Genomic DNA, 6,000 nt, shown 5'->3' on the forward strand with positions numbered 1-6,000 from the left:
GGCGTCCGCCATCTGGCATCCCCGCCCCGGCTTTGCGGCTTAGCCGTTCGTTGCCGTTGAATAGGGTTGCCGATCTTACCAAATGCGCTACTGTCCTCCAGTGGCCAGTTTTATTTTTTTATTATTATTTATAAAAATAGAACAATATTTATCCGTTTTTGGGAGCAAATGAGTTAGTTGTTTTGTATCGATACTTGTAGTACCGCCATATCTTGAGCTTTGCTTTGTATAGTGAGCTACCCAGAGGTTCCCACCCCTACTTTTCACTCTAGTCGCGGTTTTGGCAGAGTGACACAAACGTGCCGGCGTATGGCCTCGGCTGTCGTCGGGGCGTATCAGGGCGGGAAGTCTCCGTGTGGCAAGTCTCCACCCTCAACTCCTCCTGTGAAGAGGATTAGCCGCTCATGTTAGTTGCTAACAAATTGCTGCTGTAAATAAGCCTCTTCAAGAGCAACCTAATCCCTCCTGGCACTTTTCTGACACACTAATCTCAATTTGGAACCAGTGAGGGCTGAGGCGTGACACATTGTGAAGCAATATTTAATGGCTGCTGTGGTGTATGGCTGTTTTGGCGCATGTGCGTGACTGTGTGTGCATGCCTGCTTTGAGATATTAGTAATGGGTTTAGGTGTGTAGCCATCCTTTTTCTACAGAGCTTGTCGTCATTAGGGATCGCAGGTGAGCTGGAACCTATCTAAGGTGACTTTGGCAGAGAGGCGAGGTCATACCATTGATTCGCAGGGGGCACATAACACAAAATCATGTGCACTCATATTCACACCTACAAAAAATTAGATTATATACAGTTACCTAATTAGCATATGTTTGCCAATTAATTGATGGTAGCTTTGCATGCACCATCTGTAATCATAGGCGGATCTACTATTCAGGCGAAGTAGGCGATCGCCTTAGGCCCCCAACCTGCTGCCCTTGCCCCAACGAGCAAGGGCTTGGGCCACCGGCGCCAGCAGCACCCACAACTAATCGTCATATATAATTATGTCAGCATAACAAACAAATAACAAAAAAGAAAGCCATTTGAATGCTGCATTTATATTATCTCTCCCCCACACACACGCACTACAATGGACTGTTCCACGACGACAGACTGAGTATCAGTCGCTTAGCTTCATTTAGCGCCGTTTAGCATCGCTTAGCTGTTTGTTAGCTTCACTTAGCTCTCCCGCATTTTTCACGCCACTAAGCTCGCTATTTTTACAGCTCACTCTCTACTTTGCACGTCGGCTATCGTTTATTTCCAGCACATGAGCAAACGTGCTCTCCATGAGAGCCAAAGTTCGGTGAGGGAGAAGTTGAGAACAGGCCGCTAATGCCTCTTTTTTCTTCTTCACACCGAACATAAAATACAAGACAGCACACCCTGTGGCGAAACAATGCAGTACAGTTCCAATCAGTCATACAATAACACTCAATAGCTGGTTAACAGTATTTGCTAAAAATTAAATCTATTAGTGACACCACAAGCAATGACGAAGAATGTTTTTTTATGGAGTGTAAAGCTTTCGGTTAGCGGTTTAGCGAACGTACCTCCGGTGAACATTTCAGAATAAAAGCACGTCATGTTCGTCATGTAAATAACGATTTCTGGAGTTAATCCCGCATACTTCAGAATTAATATTATAATATGTCGAGTAAATACTACAGAATACAGATTCTACACTAAGAATAGCTTTCAAATGACACTCTTTATGACAAGTATGATTGGCAATGAATAATTATTATAATTATTATACTACTATTATATATAGTAGTATACTATAATATTAATGCTAGAATTTTGTCTTAAGAATTGTTTTGAATAATGTTGGAAAGGCAAAGTCAGTGTTCTGAATCTGTTTATTTTCCATTCTTTTGCACTAGTAAATGCTATCAGCATTTAACCTCATTGTTTATTAGTGATTAATTATTGTTATTTGCATGATTATTTGTATTTTAATAAAGAATTTAAGTCTTCCAAAATGGTTTTGGGAATTAATAAGCGTCAACAAAAATTTCATTGCTAAATTAGTTAAAATTATTAGATTAGTCGACTAATCGTAAAACTAGTCGGCTGACTAATCAGGAGAATATTTGTCGTTTAGGACAGTAACCCCTGACCCATGAAAAGGGCCCCTGGATATGTTCGCTTTAGGCCCCAAAATTGCCAAGTCCGCCACTGTCTGTAATATTCCTCTTTTTTTTTCGGTGCATCGCCCAGGCAAAACCGTTAGACCAAAAGGACTCGTGTGTCTAAAAGGTCGTAAGAGAAAGAGGGGTAGAGGAGAGCTGAGAAGATGGGTGGTGACATAAAGCAGCTCCTCTGTTTAGAGATGCTCTTTTAACCCTCACGTAGTCGCCCTCTCTGACCCCTCTTTTAAACCATCTGTCGTCTCTCCAGAGAGTATGCACATTTTTGTCCTCAAAAGAGGACTCCTTGTCTTTAAGGTGCAGGAAGACAGCTGAGCCTTGACCTGAGGAATTAGCCTGTTTTGCTATACGCCTGGTCAGTTTATTAAAAATTAGAGCTGTCTGTCCCGACTAGTCGATGTCAACGATGACGTGAATGCGTCGTAAGCACATCATCCCGTTGTCGGTGAATAAAGGGTTAAAAAAATACATTCCTGGCAAAAAAGTATTTGCAGCCCTGCGATTCTGTCAGATAATACTCAATTTCTCCCAGAAAATGATTGCAATTACAAATGCTTTGTAGTAATATCTTCATTTATTTTGCTTGCAATGAAAAAAACACCAAAGAGAATAAAAAAAAAAAAAATCACCATCATTGTACACAGAACTCCGAAAATGAAAAGTATTGGCACCCTTTGAAAAATCACGTGATGCTTCTCTAATTAGTGTAATTAACAGCACCTGTTACTTACCTGTGGCACCTAACAGGTGGTGGCAATAACTAAATCACACTTGCAGCCAGTTGAAATGCATTCAAGTTGACTCAACCTCTGTCCTGTGTCCTTGTGTGTACCACATTGAGCATGGAGAAAAGAAAGAAGACCAAAGAACTGTCTGAAGACTTAAGAAGCAAAATTGTGAGGAAGCATGGGCAATCTCCAAAGACCCAAATGTTCCTGTGTCTACCGTGCGCAGTGTCGTCAATAAGTGTAAAGTCCATGGCGCTATGGCTAACCTCCCTAGATGGGGACGGAAAAGAAAAATTGACGAGAGATTTCAACAAAAGATTGTGAGGATGGTGGATAAAGAACCTCTACGAACATCCAAACAAGTTCAAGCTGTCCCGCAGTCCGAGGGTACAACAGTGTCAACCCGTACTATCCGTCGTCGTCTTAAAGAAAAGGGACTTTATGGTAGGATACCCTAGAACAGACATGTCCACAGTCCGGCCCGGAGGCCAAGTGCGGCCCGTGGTCAAATTTCATCCGGCCCCCAGCCTCTGTCATAAAATCAATAACATCTGGCCCACACACAGACTTAATAAATTGGTCAGCAGTACTGCCACCAGCATATGAAGTAGCTTACACACTAAATGCTGCTCCTCATTTACCCACTAAAAGGCAGCAGCACTCTAAGCAACATTACCCCGTGTGACCCTTTACTCCCAATTTTCTAAAATGGCGACAATCAGCAAAAAAAGTTGACTGCGATGGCCAACGCTTCAAGGATAGGTGAAAATTGGACTATTTCTTCACTAAACTATGCAACAACCGTGTCTGCCTCATTTGCAAAGAGACAGTCAGTGTTTTTAAAGAGTTCAATGTGAGGCGATATTACCAAACAAGACATGCTGACCTGTACGAAAAGATTACAGGCAGCCAGAAATTGAAGCAACTTGAAGCTAGTTTAATTTCACAGCAGCAGTATTCCGCAAGAGCCCGAGAGTCGAAAGAGAACGCCACAAGGCTAGTTGCGAGATTGTTGAAATTATTACCGTATTGGCCCGAATATAAGACGGCCCTGATTATAAGACGACCCCCTCTTTTTCAAGACTCAAGTTTGAATAAAAACTTTTTGAACACCAAATTATTTTTTATACAGAAAATAATTACAGTCCAGCTGAAACAAATGATTATAACAATATATTTGAGAGAAAAAGCATGTTATTTTGCCTCATTCAAATCTTAATATCTCAACATTTAAATACGTAAACTAAAGTGCAATCACGTTCGTATTTGAATGGCTTCTGGTTTTTGAAATGTAAATAAACCAATCTATTGTGCTAAAACAACAAAATTGCAATGACTGCATCAACCATCAAAGTGAAGTCTAACTGTAACTGTAGTCTTGAAAGAAATCTGAATAAGGAAAAAACATTGCAATAAAATAATGCAAACTGGTTAAACTTGAGAGTAGCTGAGATCTGTCGTGACAGAACATCGCTTCAATGATATCTGGCGCCATCTAGCGTCATGAATGGGTATAACGTCTAGACCGCGAATATAAGACGACCCCCACTTTTTCAGTCTTATTTCAATGCAAAAAACACTGTCTTATATTAGGGCCAATACGGTAATTAAAAAAGATAATGAGGCAAATGTGACACACAGAATGGCTTGCTAAAATTTGCTTAAATATATTGTTCTATGCAAAGGTTGTCAGCCAAGGTCGGCCCCCCACATTCTTACCACACCAAATCTGGCCCCCTTTGCAAAAAGTTTGGACACCCCTGCCCTAGAAGACCTCACTTCTGACCCAGAGACATAAAAAAGCCAGGTTGGAGTTTGCCAAAACTTACCTGAGAAAGCCAAAAACGGTTGGAAGAATGATCAGGTCGGATGAGACAAAATTAGAGCTTTTTGGGAAAACGAATCAACATAGAGTTTAGGGGGGGAAAAACGAGGCCTTCAAAGAATAAAACACAGTCCCCACAGTCAAAACAGCCGGAGGTTCCCTGATCTGTGGGGTTGCTTTGCTTTCTCTGGCACTGGACTGCTTGACTGTGTGCATTGAAGGGGAAACGATATCGTCATCGCACACACCATATAACTGTTTGCATTAGTCTAACACATATATAGTCTAACACATACATATGGTACAGGTTTTCGTAGGCACCGTCTAACTGTTTGCATTAGGCTAACACACGTAATATAATTAATCAGGAAATGTGTATCATTTTCATATTTACGGTAGGACTACACTACTAATATAAAATAAATAGCACACCATAGTTTAATGAGAAGAAATAGAGATACACAATGCCGTCTTATCACAAGAGTGACGCACATACTCGGGGAATCTGCTCTCAGCAAACTCCAAGGACAAAGCGCTTTGTCCTAAAACAAGCACCACCAGCCCGGACAGCAAAGTTGATAGCGGGCGTCCCAATCCGCGCACGAACCTAAACCGCCCAAAACCGGCCACAGCGGGGGCGGCCCCAAAGCAACGCCCAGAAACGCCTTCGACGAGACCCGCGTCAGCAAAGACTTCAAAAAGACTGGACACTGAGATAAGACAGATTTTCTTCTGCTCGGAAACATGTAGCCTTGTTTTGGATCCAGAATTGTCCCTCCGTCGTCTGTTTTTGCCTTGTCTTTGACCATTGTCGACGAATAAATTGTCAACCTGTTTTCGGCGAGTGTTCTTCAAGCTTTTGAAACATGGAGTCAGTGTGCAAAGGGTTAACACAGGAACGCGCGGAGTTTAGCTTCCTCCTTGGCCTGGCTCCTCGGGGGAGTCAGCGACGGAGCACATTTCCGTTCTGTTGCCGGCCTCCCCGTGCAGTTTGGGCTGGGAGGACTAAATTCCTTCAGTATGGCATTGTGAAGTCTGAAAACGGCCAACAATTTTTGCGGCATAATGTAGGGCCCAGTGTGAGAAAGCCCTCAGAGGTCATGGGTCTTCCAGCAGGGCAGTGACACAAAACACACTTCAAAAAGCACTAGAAAATGGTTTGAGAGAAAGCACTGGAGACTTCTAAAGTGGCCAGCAATGAGTCCAGACCTGAATCTCGTATACTATATTTTCAAGGCGACAATATTTATAACCTCTTGAAATACTTTCAAAACATACGTCCTTTGAAGTAAGACGTCG

This window comes from Corythoichthys intestinalis, chromosome 15, assembly GCF_030265065.1.
Source record: "Corythoichthys intestinalis isolate RoL2023-P3 chromosome 15, ASM3026506v1, whole genome shotgun sequence".
Classification (NCBI taxonomy): domain Eukaryota; kingdom Metazoa; phylum Chordata; class Actinopteri; order Syngnathiformes; family Syngnathidae; genus Corythoichthys; species Corythoichthys intestinalis.